The sequence below is a fragment of the Cervus elaphus genome, chromosome 10 (genome assembly GCF_910594005.1).
Source record: "Cervus elaphus chromosome 10, mCerEla1.1, whole genome shotgun sequence".
NCBI classification, from domain to species: Eukaryota; Metazoa; Chordata; class Mammalia; order Artiodactyla; family Cervidae; genus Cervus; species Cervus elaphus.
In genome coordinates this window covers 29,850,835-29,873,465 of record NC_057824.1, presented here as the reverse complement: position 1 = coordinate 29,873,465, position 22,631 = coordinate 29,850,835, and the positions used below count along the sequence as shown (strand labels likewise).

General features: G+C 42.7%; 1 long non-coding RNA gene and 1 other non-coding gene across 2 annotated transcripts in view; one reads left to right on the top strand and one right to left on the bottom strand.

Moving 5' to 3' along the window:
• Positions 1-633: 633 nt before the first annotated feature.
• TRNAC-ACA lies at positions 634-705 on the bottom strand. Its single transcript has one exon. It is a non-coding gene; the product is annotated as a tRNA-Cys (tRNA).
• Positions 706-989: 284 nt separating this feature from the next.
• Positions 990-22,631, top strand: part of LOC122701457 — a 56,716-nt gene continuing 35,074 nt past the window's right edge. Inside the window, exons 1-2 of the long non-coding RNA XR_006343087.1 lie at positions 990-1,050; positions 3,670-3,750. This is a non-coding gene — a long non-coding RNA (uncharacterized LOC122701457). The remainder of the gene's footprint in view (positions 1,051-3,669; positions 3,751-22,631) is intronic.

The following is a 22,631-nucleotide window of genomic DNA, read 5'->3' as shown; positions in this document are numbered from 1 at the left end:
AGATCACCATCAGCTTCAGCATTTCAGCTCAGTAGTATCCTCCCGACATGCAGTTTTGAGATGTGCCTCCTGGTCAGAAAATAGTTGGCTATGTTCTACCAATTAAGGATTTCTCCTTTGTTGCCAGAATAAGCGCTGCTTCAGAAACTTACACATCTCAGAAGTTTCTGTGCAGCCAGTGCTAGATGAAAATGCTGTAACTCAAAGGAACTTTAATCTCCCAAGATGAGATAATACCAATATATGTGTTTTCATAGGAGATTCCTTTGAACCTATAGTTATGAGCATTCCAGGTTTCCTCCAAAACCTTCAACCACAAGGAAAGATTCACATTATGGGAGGAGGACCTTGGAGGAATTTGGACTTGATCATTGAATGAGATTGCTAATGAAGACATAGGTGATGGCAGTATTAACTAATCTCACTGCATTTATCCTTTAGTCATCTATTTATTGTTTATCGAGTACCAGACCTGTGGTAAACTTCACTATGTTTAAGCTTACACTGAAGTGAAGTTACTCAGTCATGTCCAACTCTTTGCGACCCCATGGACTGTAGCCTACCAGGCTCCTCCCATGGGATTTTCCAGGCAAGAGTACTGGAGTGGGTTGCCATTTCCTTCTCCAGAGGATCTTCCCCACCCAGGGATCGAACCCGGGTCTCCCGCATTGTAGGCAGACGCTTTACCATCTGAGCCACCAGGGAAGTCCTACAAGCTTACACTAGAAGTTGGCAAATAACTTTCATCTTGCATGCCAAATTTGATCAGTTGGTAATGGTGGCCTTGAGGGCTCTGCTGGAAAAGATTCTGGAACTGTATCCAAACTCAAATAAAAAGAGCAATGATTGATTAGTAATGTCTGCTGTTATTGTGGACAGGGGAATTGGGGGGTGTGTGCCACACATTTTCTGGGCCTACTGGATTATTTCTGCCAATTTAATGATCGTCACCTCTGCTTTGACACATGCCCTATTTCCTACAGGTTGAAGAACCCAATTTCTCTCCATGTTAACATCACTGGAGAAACATTACCAGAGGAGGACAAAAGGGTAAGTGTTGGCTATCTGCTCAATGCTAGACCTTATACACGAGTCTCTTTACAAATAATGAGTCATAACATCTCAGGATATCCCTTTAAGTTGAGTATTTTTATTGCCTTTTGACAGACGACGACTGAGACTAAGAGAAAGGAAACAACTTTTCGAAGCAACACAGTCACAGCAGGATTGCTCATTGATCCAATGAACAATTTGGGCTTAACATGGAACCAAATAAAATATGATCCAATAACAACGTGGGCTCAACATGGAACCAAATAAAATATGATAGTGTCCTCTACTTTTCAGAAGGTCATAAAGCTAATCCTGTTAATTATTGATAATTACTCTTAGGAAAATGGATCCCTATGGAGAAATAGGTAATCCAGTTTACTCATTAAGACAAAATAAGGCACTGTCTGTTCCATTTTCTGCCCACCTCCAGAGTGACTGGTGTCATTTGGTGAGGGTGGCACTCATGTCATCCAAGCAACCAGCCCAAAGCTTTATGATCTTGGCTACAAATGTACCCTCTATGGCTGAGCCCCAGGAAAATCCACCCCTACCCTGTTTTTCAGTCTGGTTCCAATGTCTGTTATTATTTGGTAGACCAGTCATTGCCTCATAAAATCACATATAATTACATCTTATTAAACATTTACTATGTGCCAGTCCCTCTGCTAAGAGCTCCAGCTGTATCACTGCATTGCGTCCTCGCAGCATCCCTGTGACAGAGATGGTATAGTTATCCTGTTTAGACACATAAGTGATACGAGATTTCAGGGCAGAGAAACTCAGTGAAAGTCACATGAGTGGTAAAGTAGGCCCGGGGCTCCAACCTAGGCAATCTGACTCCCAAGTCTGTGGATCAACTCCAGTCTAAATGATTTAACTGACTTTTATTTCTTTCCAATTTCCAACACATCTTCTTTAGTGGGTTAACCTAAAATCAGCCTCTAAGACGAAGGTTTAAGTGGAAGTAATTTGGTATGAAATGCCAGTACAGGAATGGGAAATTGAGGCAAGGGAGGGAAGGAAGCCTGTAAAATGTATCTCCTGGAGCAAGTCATTACTGCGGGAAACTGGAATTTCAGGTCCAGTTGGAGAACTCTGGGAAGTACCATGCAAAATGTGCCTCTAGGGCAGAGAGCTTTTTACATTTATATTGGTAAGGTATTTATACACTAATTCTTAGCAGTTATTGGCTGAAGGCTACTCTCAAAGGACATGAGTTCCTTGGCACTTCAGTCTGCCACACATGGGCAGAGTGAGTATTGGTGGCCAGAAAAAGCCTTGAGGCCAACAGATCTAAGCTGGAGGTGGAAGCCAGGGAGACTGTATGGAAACCCACAGGCTTAGAGAACGGGAGCAGACATCAGCAACTCCCTGAGTCCTCTTTCTTCCTCATTTTATTTATAAACAACTTTATTGAAGTGTAAATTATAGACTAACATTTCTCCATTTTAATTGTATAATCATTTTTAGCCAGCTTAATGAGTTGCCTGACCATCACCATAATCTATCTTTAGAGCATTTTCATCACCCCAAGAAGAACCCGCCTGCCCATTTACAGTTAATCTCTGTCCCCATTCTCAGCTCCTGACAAGCACTAATCTATTTTCTGTCTCCATGGATTTACCTTTTGTGAATATTTTACCTAAGTGGGATCATACAATATATGATTTTCTGTGTAAACGAGAAAATCTCTCTCCAAATGGTTCAGGGTATAGATAGGAAGTAAAAAAAAAAAAAAAAAAAAAACCAATGGGCAAGAGCTTAGCAAGTAACTTTTTGGTGAGCGAGAGGGAGATATTCTAGATGAAGTGACCAATGATTGCATTACAATAGGTGACTAAGAGACACCCCATGCTTGGCCTAGAGTTCCATCTTCCCCAGGATACATTTGCTCCTATGAGCTTTTGAATCTATGTATTTTCAAGGTATCTTTTCAACACAAAAGACTAGCAGCCAGCAAGCTGTTGGCTGAGACCTTGATGCCCATTAACCCACTAACCTCAGCACCGAAATAAATGGGACTGACTCAGGAAATCCTATATTGTTAAATAGATCAAATAACTTCTTGGGAGCCGAAGAATTCAGTCTTTGGAAGCAACTGATGTATGGAGAGATCTTGTTTCCCTACTGGCCTGCCAATTCCCTCATAGTTTCCTCTCTGTCTTTGTAGAAATTAATTACCTAGAAACAAAACTAAACTAAACTTGATGAAGGGAAAAAATGAGCAGAACAACTGGCTAACTGGTCAACCGCAATATGCATTCTGCAGACCTCCTGCCATCCCCTGTGTCTGTTGGGTAAACTGGTTGCAGTTCCCCATGCACATGGGCAGAATTAGCCCACAACTTCTGATAAGCACAATGGATTAGGATATGGGATGTGGTCCACCCCATCTCACCCAAAGCAGACTCTGACTTCGCTGCTGAAGGTCATTTTCTCTGAGCTGCTCCTACTCGTTGATTCTTGACTAACCCACAAAGGAGAAGCTTGGCTGTTTTCCCCTGTCATGTGCAATTTGTAAATATCACTTGCTCACCTTTGCATTATGAACCAATTGAGAAATAGGCACAGGAACAAACAGCTGTGAAAGTATCAACGTTGTTGTTGGTAACACAGGGCTGGAAGCTGTGTCTTGGACCTGTGACCCCAATCTGTCCCTGCACCTGGATCCTGGGACCCTCTGGAGAGGAACAAGAAGTGAGTAGAACAGGTGCTCCCAGCAGCTTCAGGGGAGCTGTTCTGGGGCCCAGAGTGGAAACAGAGAGAGAGGGACACCCTCTTCTGTCCCCATAAGCATGAAAGTGACCGTGCTAGTTGCTTAGTCATGTCTGACTCTTTGCGACCCCATGGACTGTAGCCCACCATCCTCCTCTGTCCCTGGAATTCTCCAGGCAAGAATACTGGAGTGGGTAACCATTCCCTTCTCCAGGGGATCTTCCCAACCCAGGGATTGAAACTGGGTCTCCCACATTGCAGGCAGAGTCTTTAGCATCTAAGCCACCTGGGAAACCTTGTCTCTACAAGGCCAACCCCAAGCCCTGACCCAGGCATGCTGACTCCACATGGGACACCCTCACTCTTTTTTCCTCTTGTGTTAATGCTTCTCCAGGGATGTTAACTTGGATAGAAATTCGGTTCCTTCAAGCTGAAGGATACAGAGCATGTGTCAAGGCCTAAGTGACCATCATTGAGCTGGCAGAAACAGGCCAGAGACATGGCGAATATGTGGCACAATTGCCTTAGTAATGTGGATGGGCCTCATCCAATCAGTTGAAGGCCTGGATAGAACAGAAAGATGGGGCTCCCCTGAGCAAAAGGGAATTCTCCAGCAGACTGCCTTCACATCAGTGCTGTCCCATTGACTCATGGGCCTCTAGCCAGCCAACCCCACTCTAGATTTGGGCTTACCAGCTTCCATAACTTCATAATTTTGTAAGCCAATTCCTTACAATAAACCTCTTTCCATATATATATATGTATATGTATACACACACACAGACACACACACATCCTGTTGATTCTGTTTCTCTGGAGAACACCGACATGGCAAGCAGATCTTAGCTACCTAGTTGACAATATGAACTTGCTTAGAAGTGGGGAAAAGATTTGGAAGTAGCTGGAATAGGAAGATGGGTGAAGGCAGAGAAGGTAGAAGACCCCAAGTATCCTCTCCCTGGCTTTGCTGAGGTCTGGCTCAGGTCACTATGGCCATCTTTTGATGGAAGAGTTCCTCACTCCAGAGAACTCCTGGACTGATACAGGCCCAGGACAACATTTGATGTCTGGATTCTCATGAACCAGCCAGAGCGACATCCTGACCCTGGCTGGTGGGATGACTTCAGTAAATTCAGAAAAGCTCTGTTGACACTGACCTGTCAATAGGACTCAGTCCTGTCCAGGATGGAGAAATAGGAGAAGAGGTGGGATTCAGAGGCTGAAGACTGAAAAGGAAAGGATTCCCAAATGAGGGGGCCCACTCCTCTGAAATGGTCAATCAGCTTTGTAGCATTGACTTAAGACCCCAGAATCTTAGCCTGAGACCCTACAGAATTGCCCCACTATCCCTAGCTGCGGCATCCCTTCAGTAATTCTTTTCTTCTCAGCCTTTGATTTATGGATTCTTTCTGTTTCTGTCATTCCTGTGGCTACAATACAGACAAAAGTCTCCTAAACTTCAGTCATTGCAAAAATCCTCCATGGACTGTCATTTCTGTGAACCATTCTGACTCTGATTTGCTCACTAGTATTGTTTCTTTAGATGGACTCATTCTTTTTTTTAAAAGGTGCATTTATTTAAAAAGGAAATGTCATATCAGTTCTTTAAAAGGGAAAGCTATTTTTCCTGGCCTTGATGAAGAAGTCACTGGAAAAACAAATACAAAATGGAAAATAAGCCAGGCTTTATATTCTAGTTAGTTAGCTTGATAGCTGTCTTTGTTCAAAGAACAGACCTGTAAGGTTTGGAGAAGTATTAAAGTCCTTAGCACCTAGCTGAGACAGTCTCCCTGGCTGATCAGAGTGATTGGAAGACATCTGAAAAGAGAGTTGCTTTCTCTAGGAATAATTCAGTGCTGTTACACCAGCCCAGGTCATATCTGAAGCCATGCTACTTTATCAATGGCATGCAGTTCAAACTGCTGAGGAAACACAGCTTTGGGGTGGGGGGGGTGCTTTGTTTCTCTGGACTTTACCATGTTCCCTGAAATGTCATATCTGGAAATCCTAACTCCCAGCATCCCAGGATGCAATACGGAGATATGGTCTTTAAGAGGTAATTGAGTTAAAATGGGGTATGCCTTTACAAGACGTGGAAATGTGGACACAGACACGGACAGAGGGAACACTGTATAAACACACAGAGAGAAGAAGGCCATCTGCCAGCCAAGGAGAGGGGTCTAGGAAGAAACCAACACCCTGGACTTTGAACTTTCAGCCTCCAGAACTGTGAGAAAATAAATGCCCTTTGTGTAAGCATCCAGTCTACATACTTTGTCCTGGCAGCCCTAGCAGAAGTTCACTACTGGGCCCCATCTGGGTTCCAACTGCTACAGTTCAAACTTTTGAATAGTAACATCTGAAATTTGTCACTTTTCTATTACCCATAGAATCTGATCTTTTGCTACTTTCTGGGCAGATGGGGAGAAAAATGCTAAATATGAGACTCCTTTTGTTATCAGCACTACATACCTCTGATCAAATAGTTTTAATAGCTTAACATTCATGTATGAAAAGCTCTGTTTCCACATGTTCCTTATTAGATAGAAGGTTTTAAGTGTGAATTGTGTTTCCTTCTGTTAAGAAATATATACACTGAAATATTAACCCAGGAAATAGCATTTTTACAGTAAAACCTGTATTTTACTGTGGAGTTTTTCAAATTGTTTGTTTATCAAATGTCAATAAAAGTCTCATCTTATTGAGAAAGAAAAAGGATAACTGACAAGGATGTATAGGATAGCACAGGGAATTCTGCTCAATATTATGTAACAATCTAAGTGAGAAAAGAATTTGAAAAAGAACAGAAACGTGTGTATGTATAACTGAATCACTTTGCTTGAAACTATTACAACATTGTTAATCAGCGATACTCCAATATAAAATAAAAACTTAGGATAAACAATGTAAGGAGTTTGGTGTCAGGACTAACCAGCCGGAGCAGGGCATGGAGGGGTGTCAGAAACAAAATAATCATTCCTCTTGCCTCTTCCCCAAAGCTACCCAGATGTTTTAAAACCACCCAATTACTGTGTTCTCCGCTCTCTTTTCCCTTTTCAACTCTTATTTCATCAGGATAGGTCTGTCTCCCCAGCCTGCAGCCCCTTTTCTGTCTTCAGGGCTCCCCTCCCATATCTATTTCTGCAAATGCCTTAAGCCCCTCACCTGGGTCTTGTCACTTGTAAATTATAGATCTAGGCTTTGAACTGAGGCTGGTGTGATTTATGACACATCCCAGGAGTGACAGGGAGATTAGAAGAGGACTTTGATTTACCAATATTAATAATGATTCACCCATTAATTATAATTTCTTATCATTACTTACAGCGGATAAAGTATAATGTGAAGCTCTTGCTCACCCCAATATTGATGGTTACGGTGTCCGTCTGCTGATCACTTGCTATGTGCCTGTACTTTATTTGTATTGTCCTACACATTCCCCTCTACCACATTTGCACATTGATTATCTTTTATGCCTATTTGATATGCAAGAGCCCTGAAATGCAGGAAGTCCCATGTTTTACACCAACACATCTGAGAGAGACCCAAGGGCAGGGAATGAAAAGGTAAAGTGTTGAGAGAAGGGTAAAGGCGGGAGAAAATGATTTTCTCATATTCTCATGGACAGCAGGGCTCTCCGCTAAATCCCCCTGCTTTCTGAGACTCAGCGAGTCCTTCAGCATGGAGCTAGGACAGTTCCTAAGGATCACCTAGCCTTCACCTGATCCCTTCCAACTGGGTGAGTTTGCTAGGGCTGCCTTAACAAATTTGCAGAAACTGAGGAGCTTAAACAAAGGCTTCCCCTCCAAAAACCATCACATTGGGGATGGGGGTTTCAACCTAGAATTTTAGGGTGTGAGATAATAGAAAACATACAAATTGGTCTCTATTCTATGTACCTGGCCCAGAGCTCCTAAAAGCCTTGGGAGCATCTTTTGTTTTATTGAGGTGACTCTGGATGGGCACCTGGATGGTTCCTGGATGGGAGACTGGTCACCAGAAAGACCAAACCATGATTTAGAAGCTTGGAATTTTCAGCCCCACCCCTCCATTATCCAGAGAGGGAAGAGGGGCTGCAAATGGAGTTAATAATGGACCATCGTCACATGAGAAAGCCTCCATAAAATTCCAGTAGTGTGGGGGTCAGAGAGCATCCAGATCAGTGAACACATCCAGGTACCAGGAGGGTTGTTGCTGTTTTTCAGCTGCTCAGCTGTGTCCGACTCTTTGCAACCTTAGTTGTGTCTGGTGATTGCAGCACACCAGGCCTCCCTGTCCTTCACTGTCTCCCAGAGTTTGCTCAAACTCCTGTCCATTGATTTGGTGATGCCGTCCAACCATCTCATCCTCTGCCACCCCCTTCTCCTCCTGCCCTCAATCTTTCCCAGCATCAGTGTCTTTACCAATGAGTCAGCTCTTTGCATCAGGTGACCAAAGTATTGGAGCTTCAGTATCACTCCTTGCAGTGAATACTCAGGATGGTGTGTGCATGTGTGGTCAGTTGCTTCCGTTGTATTGGACTCTTTTCGACTCTTCGGACTATAGACCCCCAGGCTCCTCTGTCCATGGGGATTCTCTAGGCAAGAATACAGGGGTGGTTTGCCAATCCTTCCTCCAGGGGATCTTCCCAACCCAGGGATAGCACCCAGGTCTCTAATGTCTTCTGCACTGGCAGGCAGGTTCTTTACCACTATCACCACCTGGGCATCCCGTTCAGGAGGGTAATTCATCCCAGCTCCGCAGGGACAGAAGATCCTGAGCTTGGAACCCTCACAGACCTCACTATATATCTATCTCTTCATCTGGCTCCATGTCTGTCTCCTTTGTCACAACCATTAGTAAACAGATAAGTGTGTTTCCCTGAGTTTTAGCAAATCATCCAGTCCAGCAGGAGAAGGTTATGGGAATTTCTAACTCGTGGCCACAATGGACAGAAATTGTGGCTCATCTGGAGACCTACAACTTGTGACTGGCATCTGAAGTAGGGTGAGGCAGTCTTGTGAGGCTAAGCTCTTCACCTATAGAATCTGATGCTGTCTCCAGGTAGAGAGTGTCAGAATGAAGTGAGATTGAGGACCATGCAGCTGCTGTTGCAGAAAGTGCTTGGTGGGGGAAATCCCACCCACATCTGGCGTCAGAAGTGCTGTAATTGCTATAGTCATGTAAGAATAACGGAGAAACCCATGGTGGTGGGGTGGGGAGGTAGGGAGGGAGATACAAACAGTCATCTCAGAACATGGCCACCTCCTCCCCATGTCTCTTCACATTATCTTTCCTCTATATCTATGCCCAAATTTCCCCCTTTTAGAAAGATGCCAATCATTTTGGATTAGGATCCACTCTAATGGTTGCTCTTCAACCTCCATAGTTATTTCCAAAAAAGTTCACATTCTAAGGTATGGAAAGCGGGTTAGGACATCAACATGTGAATTTGGGGGCAACACAATTCAGTCCCAAACACCAGCCACACTGGTGTGCATCTGAGGTCTAATGATTTCTCTTGGCAGCCCAACCGTTTTTAACATCCTTCTCCAGCAGGAAAATATTCCTAATATAATCCAGACCTTCTCTTGTCACAGTTCAAATTCATCGCCTTTCATTCTCTTCTATATGCAAAACAGAAAAAGAGACACAGATGTATAGAACAGACTTTTGGACTCTGTGGGAGAAGGTGAGGGTGGATGTTTCAAAAGAACAGCATGTATACTATCTATGGTGAAACAGATCACCAGCCCAGGTGGGATGCATGAGACAAGTGCTTGGGCCTGGTGCACTGGGAAGACCCAGAGGAATCGGGTGGAGAGGGAGGTGGGAGGGGGGATCGGGATGGGGAATACGTGTAAATCCATGGCTGATTCATATCAATGTATGACAAATCCCACTGAAATGTTGTGAAGTAATTAGCCTCCAACTAATTTAAAAAAATAAAATAAAATAAAAAATTTTAAAAAAAAAACAACAAAAAAAAGAAAATTCTAAAAAAAAAAAAAAAGATATCAATATTCTCTCATTTCTTTTCTGATGAGCCTTAAGCTCTTGACTCTCCTTGTAGCTGAAAACCACTCCCCCTACCCCCAGTTTAAAGGACACAAAGAAAGGGAACTGAAAAGTTAGATTGGGGTGGATGATATTCAAATCGTCTGTAGTTCACAATGCGAGCAAGATGCTGTCAAGGACTAGAAAAGGAAGGTATGTTCATGGCTGTGGTTCAGAAGCCTGAGAGCTTTGGTTTAAAAATAGGTGAACTGAAATAAACACTGAGAGCTACTGAGATGGCACTGAAATAGAGTGGTAATTGATCTAATGCAACTTTTCCCTCAGATAACATCATTATTTGTGAAATTATGTCAGTGTTGCTGCTGCCAAGTCAGCAAGCACTTACAGGACGTGACTTCTAATTTAGGAATTGGACTATTTGCGGCTCATCTCCGAAGACAGTGGGAACTCAGTGGACTCCCAGTAGCCAGTCTTCTGGAAAGGCTGGTTTGCACTTGAAGTTTGCAACATTGAAGTGTGGGGGAGGTGTCCTGACCTGGCGGTCCTTGGAGGAAGGACTCCCTGCCCAGATCTCAGGCGTGTAACTGGAAGATGACCTCCAGCTATCAGCTCTTTCTGGGTCAGCCCCAGCTCCAGAGATTCAGGCCCCCAGTCAGCCCACAGCCTATGATTTAGTGAAGCAGGGATCTGAACTAAGATCTCACTGGGGTCATTCTGATGTCACCCAGCACTTGCTCCATAGCTAAGACAGGCCTGCATTGTGATTCCACCTCTTGCCACCCCATCTCCAACCTGCTTCTTTTCCCTGGTGTTGATTCCTAATAAACACCTTGTAGCCCAGACTCCAAGCCAACATCTGCTTCTAGAAGATCTGTCCTGCCACAGCGGCCTCGGCAGTTTCCAAGGTGGATTCATGCTTCCAACTGTATCTGTTGTGCTCCTGAAAGAGAGAGGGTGAAATGGTCCCTTCATGCCCTCGTGGAGCTGGCTGTAGGGTGCTTTTGTGGAATTCCAAGTGGAAGAATCTCCTTTTTAAAAAGTTTGCATTGAACTACAGTTGATTTACAGTGTTGTGTTAATTTCTGCTGCATAACAAAGTGATTCAGTTATACATATATATATATATATGTATATATATATTCTTTTTCATTATGGTTTATTACAAAATATTGAATATAGTTCCTTATGCTATACAGTAGGACCTTGTTGTCTGTCCAGTCTATATATACTATCTTACACCAGCTAATATTAAACTTCCAATCCATCTCTCCCCTCAACACCCTAACAACCACAAGTCTGTTCCACAAGTCTGTTCTCTATGTCTGTGAGTCTGTTTCTTAGATAGTTTCATTTGTGTCATAGTTTAGATTCCACATATAAGTGATATCATATGGTATTTGTTTTTCCCTCTCTGGCTTACTTCACTTAGTATGATAATCTCTAGGTTCTTCCGGGTTGCTGCAGATGACATTATTTCATTCTTTTTTGATGACTGAGTAGTATTCCATTGTATAAATATATATGTATAAATATATATATATATATATATATGTATGTATGTATGTATATGTATATATGAAGTGAAGTGAAGTGAAAGTCACTCAGTTGTGTCCAACTCTTTGCAACCCCATGGACTATACAGTCCATGGAATTCTCTAGGCCAGAACACTGGAGTAAGTAGCCTTTCCCTTCTCCAGGGGATCTTCCCAACCCAGGGATCAAACCCAGGTCTCCCACACTGCAGGCAGATTCTTTACCAGCTAAGCCACAGGGAAGCCCAAATATATATATATATATACACACACACACACACACATACATATATACATATCATACTTTATTAACTGGAAGAATTTTATAAATCATATAAAAATATATTTGGCTTACACGAAGTAAAGTACACATGGAAAAATTATTGTTAGAAAGGATAGCCATTTCTTTATTCAGAATTAACTTTTCATCATTGCAGGGTTCCAGGTATTAGTCTCAGTACCAGCACCATGGTGAATAAGACAGACAAGGATTCTCAGAATTAGGTTCTATGGGAGAGAGGCAATATGCAAATAAATAAATATGTTAATGAGAAAATGTAGATATTAAACACATGAGAAAAACAAAAATGGGGAATGGTATCCAGTGACTGAGGTATGGGAAGAGTCTTCCAATGAAGTGGCCTGGGAGGACGTCTGGAGGAGATGGCAGTGATGTTGAGAAATGAAGGACAAAGAAGATCTAGGCTTCTGCAGATAAAACTCAATCTGTTGAAATGGAAGAGATGCACGTGTTCCTGCTGAAAGCCCAGATGAATCAATGGCATCATCTAATAGATGGACCATCTTGCTTATCTGAGATGATCAGCTGGACCTCCAACCATCCCTGACGGCCCCCGTAGAGGCTGCAGCTAGGGTTGGATGGACCATAGAAATTTAACTCAGAGTGGAAATTGATCTTTGAAGTACTTCTTTCTCACATTAGATTTTTATCCAAAAACAGTGAGGAAAATGGCTCACTTGCTCCCTTGGTTTATGTTGTAGGTCACAGATGGCATGGCACCCGATTAGTAGGCATTTAAACAATCCCTTATCATCTTTCCAGGGCTTTCATGCTTGATTTTTTAAAAACTTTGTCCAATTCTCAGCAACCCGATTTTAAAGGTCATTATATTAACTGCAAAGATGAATCAAGGGACAAGGTCATTTCTCATCCAGGGAGGCTTTATAGTCTTGTGTGCTGTCATTTCCATGCCCTGTAGATTAGATGCTGATCTGGGTTTTAAAAAGACACTTCTATTTCAACATAGTATTCTTTGGGGAAAAAGACTGCCTTCCCTTCCAAAACTCAGCCTTGCCTTCTCATCAAAGGAAGCTTTTGTACTGCGTTTGTCTCACTCATATCTGGGAGAACAGCTGCACACTCACCAGCTCTACTCCAACTGAAGAGCTGAGGACTTCATTGTAATCACCTTGTTGAAATATTTGGAACTGTATAGCGAGAGACTGGTTCTGTGTTGCCATAATTTATGATAAAAGCCTGAATAAATCCCCAGACATGGATTTCCTATAAAACCCTTCCTTGTGAAACTTTGTTGCACTGCAAAATGAAAAGAAGATGGGGAAGAAGAGAGAGAAAGGGGTGGGGGTAGGGGGGAAGCCTGCAAGATGTATATAAATCTCCAAGGATGCTGTTTCTATTCATCACATTTACTGTAAAGACAGGGGTTTTATTTGGATGGAAAAAGAATGAATCATGATGGTTTTCAGAGTCTGATATGGAGCTTGCTTGAAGCATTTTCCTCTGATCTTTCTGCTTCCTCAAGATCACCAGAATACAGAAGGAGGAAGGATACTTTCTATCAACCCTGAAAGGTTCTGTGTTGGGACAGGCATCAGGGGACAGAGCAGAAACCTCCTTTTTGTGCTTTTTACTGGAGACATTCATTGGTCTGTGAAAGTATAGTTGTACAATATAGTTGCATCAGAAGTATATATTAGCTATGCAAAATTATACTGTATGGGGTTGGGTAGTGGGGAGGGCAAGAGTTGAGAGAGAGGGGTTACAGAAAGGAAGAGAGAGAGGGAGGAAGGGAAGGAAGGAGGAGAAGACCAGGGAAGAGGAGAGAGAAGCTTTTAAATCACATACATTACTTCAACCTCCATCCCACTCACAGTCCAAGAAAGCAGAAGATGGAAAATCTGATTCTACAGATCCCTCCTCTCGTCCCTTTTCCTCTCATTGTACAAGTGTTTCCCCATGCTGAGGGCCAGGCTGCTGTTCATAGTCAGCGGGATTTGCTTAAACAGAACTCAGCCTTTTCATCACTTGCTCAGCCCAAGACACAGTAGTCTGTTCAAGATGGATGGAAAATGGATTCAGTTGGACATATTGAGAGGTGATCTGCTTCTTCACAGCATAGGTAACTTAAGAAGAGTTTTAAAGGACATTTTTTACTCTCTGGGATTGTTTCTTTGGAATCTAACTGCCTCTTGTGAGCCTTGTCTATCAGGGTCCTCCTAACCAAGCAGGTAGAGGATGAGAATTCTGGAGGAGACAACATTTATTCATCAATTATTCCCCAAATAATTACTGAGGACCTTCTCTGTGCCGGGCACTGTGCTGAGTTGCGAGGGTTTTACATGATGGTGCTCAGAGAAATTTCTCACTGATCTTTTTATGTAACCTCAGGATTTTAAAGCTGAAAAGATCCTGGGAGGATATCATCTATCAAAACCAATGCTGGGCAACACTTTATCCACAAGAACTGCTTCAGGGAAAGTAAACATGTTTACCATCTACATTCTTTTGGTTCATTCGAAGCAAATTCAAGATGGAATAGTTTTATTAAGTTCTTCGCCAGGAAGGGAGACATTCTCACAACTGAGTTTACTTACTCAATTGAATGGATAGTCATCAGTAAAAGGTTTGGCCTAGCTCTTTGGCCATTAAAATGCAAATATTTGGGACATCTGATAGACTAAATATTAAATATCAATATTTGAGAAGTAGTCCTGTGGAGTTGACTTTCAAATTGTTGAATTTGAAATTAGATTATATATCGCAGAATTTAGGCAGGTCACATGGCCCACAGGCTGTGGTTACTCATCCAAGAGGTAGTGAATGGGACACCATGATTGATTCCACTTTCCATCCTCCACCACACATTGCACAATAGCTGAGGCCCTCTCCTGGGTTAGGTATCTGTTTCTCTCTCTCTCTTTTTTTTTTTTAAAAACAGCTCTTTTCATTGCAAACAACCAAAAGAAAAACTTATGCCAAAAAAGGTGCAGATATAAAATCTCAAGTGAGTTCAGAAGCCTAGATGTTAGTATCAGGCATGGCAGAAATCAGATGTTCAAGTCATTTAATCAGGATTCCACTTTTTACTTCCCACAGCGCTGCTTTCTTCTCTGCTGATTTTACTCCCAGGTAAGCTCCCTCTGTGTTCACCCACACCTACCAAGCAAGAGCCAAGCCTCCCAAATACAAGTCCAGTAGAAAAGAGTTGCCTCTCTCCAGGTCACACCTGCCCTAGTTCTGGAATTAGAGCTTTTGGGCTCTGCCTAGCCTTGAATCAGTCTCAGTGGTCTCATCAGTCAGAATAGGTCTTTTGGTCACAATTCTGGCCAGATCCATATGAAATATACGGGCAGAGACTGATGAAGAGGGATTCCCTCAGGAGAATTGGATTGCTGTTATTGGATAAGAGGGGATAATCCTGAAAATGCAAAGAAAGACTCTCTACCATCCTTCCTATCTATCTCGCTGTTCATCTATCCATCTTGCATCCATTTATTCATCCATCCATCCATCCATTCGACCATCCACCTACACATATATCCATCCACCTACCCACTTAGTCATGCAGATAACTAGCTAGTAGGACTGTTCTTCCCTTTACTACAGAAAACAAACTTTCAATTCATGACATATCTTAGGAGTTCCAAAACTATGTTTTTGGAACATATCTTTCCAATGAACTTTATGGACTTTGAATGAACTTTATCTTATTCTCAGTTTACACATAATGAAAAGGTGTATCACAATAGCTCATGTCAGAGCTGGGATCTGCACCCATCCCCCCAAACATATTTTTCCCAGGAAGATGTTGCCTCATCCACTGGGGAGTAAGATAAACACATTTAAATTATTGACTAAACATAATGGCATCATGTAAAGGTATATTTATCTGTGGTTTTATTAACCAGTGCTCATTTTCATTCCAGAATCGTATTCATCTTTTCAAAAGAAAAGCTTACCCTCATTATAATGCCACATCGCAGCAAAAAAAAAAAAAATGTAAATAACAATTTTAATGTCAAAAACTAGGCACATTTTGTTACTGTGCTTAACTCTAATCCATGAAGGTATTATCCAAACTGTTGAAATATGCCTCAAAATGCATGTGTATTAATAAAACTTTAGTGATTACCATGATATTGGTGGAGAGAATTAGAATACAGGGCATCTGGAACACTCTCCATGAGAAAAGCTTTACTAAAGACCCAACAAAGTTAAGGCTATGGGGATGGAAGGTAGAGTGGTCAACCACATGTTCACCATCATCTTTATATATACATGGACACACACGATCTTCTTTGGCAGGTTTAAATGCCTTATATGCCCAAGCCTATTTGATACTTGTTTTATTTGGATTATAGATGTGTTATAGTGCTTTGTTCTTAGGGGTTCCTAGATAGGAGTTTAGCATGGAATTTATGATTGACTGTTGATTTCTTGGAGAAGGCAATGGCACCCCACTCCAGTACTCTTGCCTGGAAAATCCCATGGACGGAGGAGCCTGGTGGGCTGCGGTCCATGGGGTCGCTGAGTCGGACACGACTGAGTGACTTCACTTTCACTTTTCACTTTCACACATTAGAGAAGGAAATGGCAACCCACTCCAGTGTTCTTGCCTTGAGCATCCCAGGGACAGGAGAACCTGGTGGGCTGCCATCTATGGGGTCGCACAGGGTCAGACACAACTGAAGTGACTTAGCAGGTTGATTTCTTTACACTGTTTAAAGGAAAAAGAAGAAAAGTGAGTTGGGACTCTTGGGTTCATTCATTTACTCAATAAATGTTAATTGAGTACCTACAATTAGTTAGTTGAGTACCTACAGTGCCAAGCACTGTCCTAGAACACAACAGTGAGTGAATCAAACAGACTCAAATCCTTTCCCTCCTGGAACTTAAGACAATTCAATGCCAGGTTACGTCATTAAGGAATAGTTTACACTTTGATGCATCACTTGCTTCTGTGGGCTTCTGTTTTTCTGCTTGAGCTGTGAGTGGTGAGTGAATGCAACACCAAGCAAAAGAAAGGAATGGCTTAAAAAACTAAGCTGGGGAAAAGGAAAACTCACAGAGGACAGAGTGCTTCTGCCCAAATACTGAGAAAGATGTTCTGCTTACAAGCAAGGATAATTGGTCTGTGTGGCTCTCAAGGATAGAATAAGGATTATTGGAGACAGAGCTGAATTACTTACAAGGAGCTCAGGAGGTGGTGAGATCTTTGTTACCGAAAGTGTACAAGAAGAGGAAATGAACTTGGCTGGGACGTGGGAGAAGTATCAACCTTCTAAAAACTCTCTCAAATATGGGGGGACACATGTCCACCTATGGCCGACTCATGCTGATATATGGCAAAAACCATCACAATATCGTTAAGTAATTATCCTCCAATTAAAATAGATAAGTTAATTTAAAAAACACGAGTGTATAAGATAATTAACAGTGCCCTCTGCCATCTTGGTTCTGCACTATTTGGCCCACATGGCCTCCATGTTTGTTGCAATAGGAGAAGAGAAGGAAGGAGGAGGCCTCTTAACTACATTGGCCGAGCAGTGATGTGGCTCTCTCCTGCTTACAGCCCAATGGCTATAAAAAGTTCTTGTTGTTTTTTAGTCACTAAGTTGTGTCCAACTCTTTGCAACCCCATGGACTGCAGTACGCCAGAATTCCCAGTCCTTCACTATGTCCCAGAGTTTGCTCAAACTAATGGCCAGTGAATCAGTGATGCCATCCAATCATCTCATTCTCTGTCACCCCCTTCTCCTCCTGCCCTCAATGTTTCCCAACATCAGGGTCTTTTCCAATGAGTCCGCTTTTCACATCAGGTTGCCAAAATATTGGAGCTTCAGCTTCAGCCTCAGTCCTTCCAATGAATATTCAGGGTTGATTTCCTTTAGGATTGACTGGTTTGATCTCCTTACAGTCCAAGGGACTCTCAAGAGTCTTCTTCAGCACCAGGATTCGAAAGCATCAGCTCTTTGGTGCTCAGTCTTCTTTATGGTTCAACTCTCACATTCATACACAACTTCTGGACAAACCGTAGCTTTTACTATATAGACCTTTGTCATAAAAATAATGTCTCTGCTTTTTAATATGCTGTCTAGGTTTGTCATAGCTTTTCTTCCAAAGAGCAAGTGTCTTTTAAGTTCATGCCTGCAGTCACCAGCCACAGTGATTTTGGAGCCCAAGAAAATAAAATCTGCCACTGTTCCCACTGTTTCCTCATCTATTTGCCATGAAGTGATGAGACCAGATGCCATGATCTTCATTTTTTGAATGCTGAGTTTTAAGCCAGATTTTTCACTCTCTTCTTTCACCCTCATCAAGAGGCTCTTTAGTTCCTCTTTGCTTTCTGCCATTAGAGTGATATCATCTGTGTATCTGAGGTTGTTGATATCTCTCCTGACAATCTTGATTCCAGTTTGTGAATCATCTAGCCCTGCATTTCACATGATGTACTCTGCATATAAGTTAAATAAGCAGAGGAACAACATACAGCCTTGTCGTACTGCTTACCCAATTTTGAACCAGTACATTGTTTCATGTCTAGTTCACATCAAGTTACAGAAGGCTGTGATCCATGTGATCATTTTGGTTAGCTTTCTGTGATTATGGTTTTCATTCTGGAGGCTGTGGGATTATAGTTCTTGCTTCTTTTGCCTGTCCTCTGATGAATGAGGATAAGAGGATTGTGCAAGCTTCCTGATGGGAAAATGGTCTTGCTCTGGTGGTTGGGGCCATGCTCAGTAAATCTTCAATCCAATTGTCTGCTAATGGGTGTGGCTGTGCACCCTCCTTGTTAGTTGTTTGGCCTGAGGTGACCCAGTCCTGGAGTTGACAGGCTCTGTGGTAGGGCTACTGGTGACCTCCAAGAGGACTTATGCCAACATGCGCCTCCTACGACTGCACCTGCCAATGCCCCTGTCTTCACGGCAAGCCACTGCCAGCCTCACCTCCACTGGAGACCCTCAAACACTCACAGGCAGGTCTGGCTCAGTCTCTTGTGGTGTCCCTGCTCCTTTCCCCTGGGTCCTGGTGTGCACAAGATTTTGTTTGTGCCCTCCAAGAGTCTCTGTCTCCCCCAGTCCCATGGAAATTCAGTAATCAAATCCCACTGTCCTTCAAAGTCAGATTCACTGGAGATTCTCAGTCCATTTGCTAGATTCCCAGTTTGGGAAGTTTGATGTGGGGCCTAGAAATTTCACAACAGTGTAAGAACTTCTTTGGTATTATAATAAGTTATGTGGTCCAAAACAAATACCAACAAAAGCAGGGAGATACAGTAAAGAACATGAGTATACAGTGAGATTGTCTCTGTCAACTAAGATTTTGTAAAAATGGAGAAAATTGCAGCAATACCTATTTTAGAGAGTTAAGAATTAAATGAGCTAAACTGAAATTAGTTCATTTAATCTTGTACCATCCTATGACTGACATTTTAAAAAATGAGCCTTTCTTTCAAACTCTTTCTCTTTTTCTCATCTTCAAAGACTTCCATGGTAGCTGGCAGGACCAGTTGGAAGAATGCTGTAGAGAACCCCTGGGAGGAGCCAGGAAGGGGCTGATCTTATACGGACACATCCCCACACTTTCACTTGTTGCTTAAAATTCCATCATTAGAGCCATTCACCGCCAGTTTTCTCAGCTCTAGGCTTGGAGCAGCTAGGGCATGACAGATCAGGAGAGTGGATATGGGAAGTACAGGTGGGAAACTGTTTTAGTGACAATCTCAGGGCAACCCTGAGCAGGGGAGAGGCAGCATCTCTCAAACACCCACCATCTGCAGGCTTGCTGTTACTATATACGTAGTCAGAAACGCTGTATCCCCTTGGTGGGACACCCTAAGTGCAGGCTGCCCATCTGAATTTGAAATGAATTCAATTTAGCCTTGTGTAATTGCTTATTTGATTCCTGACAATGACATGCAGTTAGGAGGGAAATTGACATTCTGTCGTCTCTTTTCCAATAAACCAAGCTCCAGGTACTTTGTGGCAGCCGGGCCACCTGCTCTTCTGTAGAGAAATTAGTGAGCGCAGGGAGCCTGGAAATAGAGAATCCCAAGTCCGGGATGTTTTTAGGAAGTCTGAAATGGATGAATAATATAGGCAGTCGAGGGTACATGCCTAAACCTCCTTTTCCCTAGTGAATACAATAGGCCTCATTTTGGAAAGTATTTAGGATGGCTTCCTGCTTTAGAAATATGAATTCTCTCACTTGTTAGTGAAAACTCATTTATGTTCAAGGTCATTTTTTTAAAATTTCAAACAAAGTAGGAGCCTGGAGACATCCCCAGTAAATCATAAAAAGCCTTGCAGTTCTAAGTATAGGAAAATGTATTTGTTACTTCATGGCTACCCAATGCCTTCTTTGTCCAAGTCTGTATACAACCCCTGCATTCTGGATGATGCCCACAGAACTGAGAAAGGGACGCTCATTCCAGCTAAGAGGATACGAATCAAGTGAATGGGTTGGGACTTGACAAAGGTTCCCAGAAGGTGGTTGAAGGATCAGTGAGCAAGCACCTTAAGTCTCATTGATGAAAGAATAAAATCCACAAGAGCTTAAACGGAGGGCTTACATGTCAATATCCATGGAAACTGAGTCTTCCATGTATCTTGGGTAGATGGCATTTAGGTGATAGCCCCATGATGAGGTGAGAAAAGTGTAAGTACTAAACCATACAACAGAGCTTCCTAAGGGGGGCAATTTTGTCCTTCCGCCCAGAGGACACTTGATAAGATGAACGCATTTTTGGTTGTTGGACCTGAAAGCTTACTACCAACATCTAGTGAGGAGTGGCCAGGGATGCTGGCAGGCACACAGCTGCCCACAGGATAGGATCACCTGGTCCACAGTGTTCACGGGGCTGAGAAACTGCCCCCCAGGGCAAGGGGCCAGACCCAAGACACTGCCTTCTTTTGAGATGTAGAGTCGGCAACTTGAAAAAGGTGATCTCTCCTGGCCTTGGGAAAACTTTTATGCTGAGTCGAGAAAGGTGAACTATTCTTACTTCAGATCACAAATCACATCACACTCCTCTGTTCAAAATCCTCCACTGGCTTCCTATTGTTTTTAGGAAAAAATCCAAGATACATAATACAGCCTGCAGGGTCCTGTGTAAATGTTTTTCTCACCTATTGCAGTAAGGATGAGAAAGCCAAACTTAGGCAAGGGACACTCATCAGGGCAACCCCTCATCAATGTTGAGTTAATGAAAGATGTCGAGAAAGGATGGCTAAAAATAATCTGTCGTTGCCATACTTGCAGGCGATGCTGGGAAGATAGAGTGATAGTAAGTGGATCTCACACGTGGAAACTGTCAAGGTCATTACTAGACTGATTCTCAAAAAGCAATAAATGTCTCATCTTTAAAAAAAGACATACTCAGATGTAACTAACACAAAGATGAGAGAGGAGAGTCACTTAGACACCCTCTTGTATCCTTCTTTAAGAGACAGAACATCATTTTCGGTTTCACAGAACAGTTCTTGGGGTCCTGGGAAAGATGGCTGATGGAGAATTTCAGGAGAGGGGGCTGATGGCTCCTATTCTTTAGGAAAGATACATATCACTCTGCCCAGCTTCTCTTGGGGTTTAGGTCTGTCTTTCTTTAGCATAACGTCGCTGAGACTAAACTGAAGGCGGCCTGGTCTCACCTGAGTCACACACGGCCCCTCCCTTTGCCTGCTGGGCACCTGTTATGCGGCACTTCTGCAGGCCTTGAGCATCAAGCTTCCTCTTCCTATAAATTCTTCCTTTAGTTTGGGTTCTGGATTCTGCTCCTGTTTCTCTTACACACACACACACACTGCATCATTTACTCTTGTCCATCTCTCTCATCTCAGATCAAATATTGTATCTGGAGAGATTTCCCTGGCTCCCTGTGATTTGGCTCAATTTCCTTTTTCATGCGTTCCTGTCCTTCTCTGTCACTCTTATGTGAATGGTGTATTCAATAAGCTCATGTATTTCCCCCCCCCCCCACCTTTTGATGAGTAGTTCCATGAAGATAAAGGTCAGGGCTGTACCTTCATGCACTATACAAAGGCATCCAGAGCACAGCCAGGGGCTGAAGGCTATGAACGGTCTGCTGGCCTGGTCGGCCTTGGTGGTCATTCTCACTGTGCAACCCCAGCGCCCAGCACTGGTGCAGAGCAGGCCCCCAGGAATTGTGGCTTGATGGATGTATCTTGCCAAAAGTTTTACTTTAGTTTCCAGGTTCAAAGGATTTGTTAACAAAAGAAACCACTCATTACACACAAATAAAAAAGTTTAATATTTAATTGAAGATAATTTAATTTAATGTCAATACACAGTCATTAAAAGAAAAGAGAATGGAAACAACAGAGGACAGTAACAGCACATACACCACCAAATTGGGCTGACCAACATCCAGACTTAAAACAGCGTTCTGGGAAGTTGCGAGTAGCAACAATCTGGAGTCCCAGTTGGGAAAACGTCCCTGGCAGTGCGTCCACCCCACAGGCCAGACTTCAAACTGGAGTTTTGGGGTTCCTGTCTATAATCCCAGGCTGCAGACTGATATCATAATCAGTTTGTGAGAACAATGCAGCTCTGGCTTTACTTTAATCTTTTAACAATGCTGTTTGTTTCACCTTTTGAGTTTTAGGATTAGACCCCCAGGGATTGACCAGACCCTCAGGGGCTTTCTTATCCAAAGTGCTGCTTGACTTGCTGTGATTCCTGGCAGGCATGGAATCCAGGCAGTGTCCAGGCAGGTCAGAAGCAGGTCAGAGGCCTGCTCTCCTGCTTCTGAAGCCTCCATTTTACTTTCCCTACTAGTCAGGCCCAGGATAGTTGAGGCTGAAGAGTATAGGAAGAAGGCAAAATAACAGGAGCTGTCCTCAATTCTGTAAGTCAAATAACAATTTCAGATAGCCAATAGAAATAAAGTGATCAAAGAAACAAGGAATGGGTTAAACAATGCAGCAAGCAATTTTTGAGAAGTAGGGCATTTAGTAAAGAAAACATCCTTCCTAAATTCCATATATACGCGTTAGTATACTGTATTGGTCTTTATCTTTCTGGTTTACTTCACTCTGTATAATGGGCTCCAG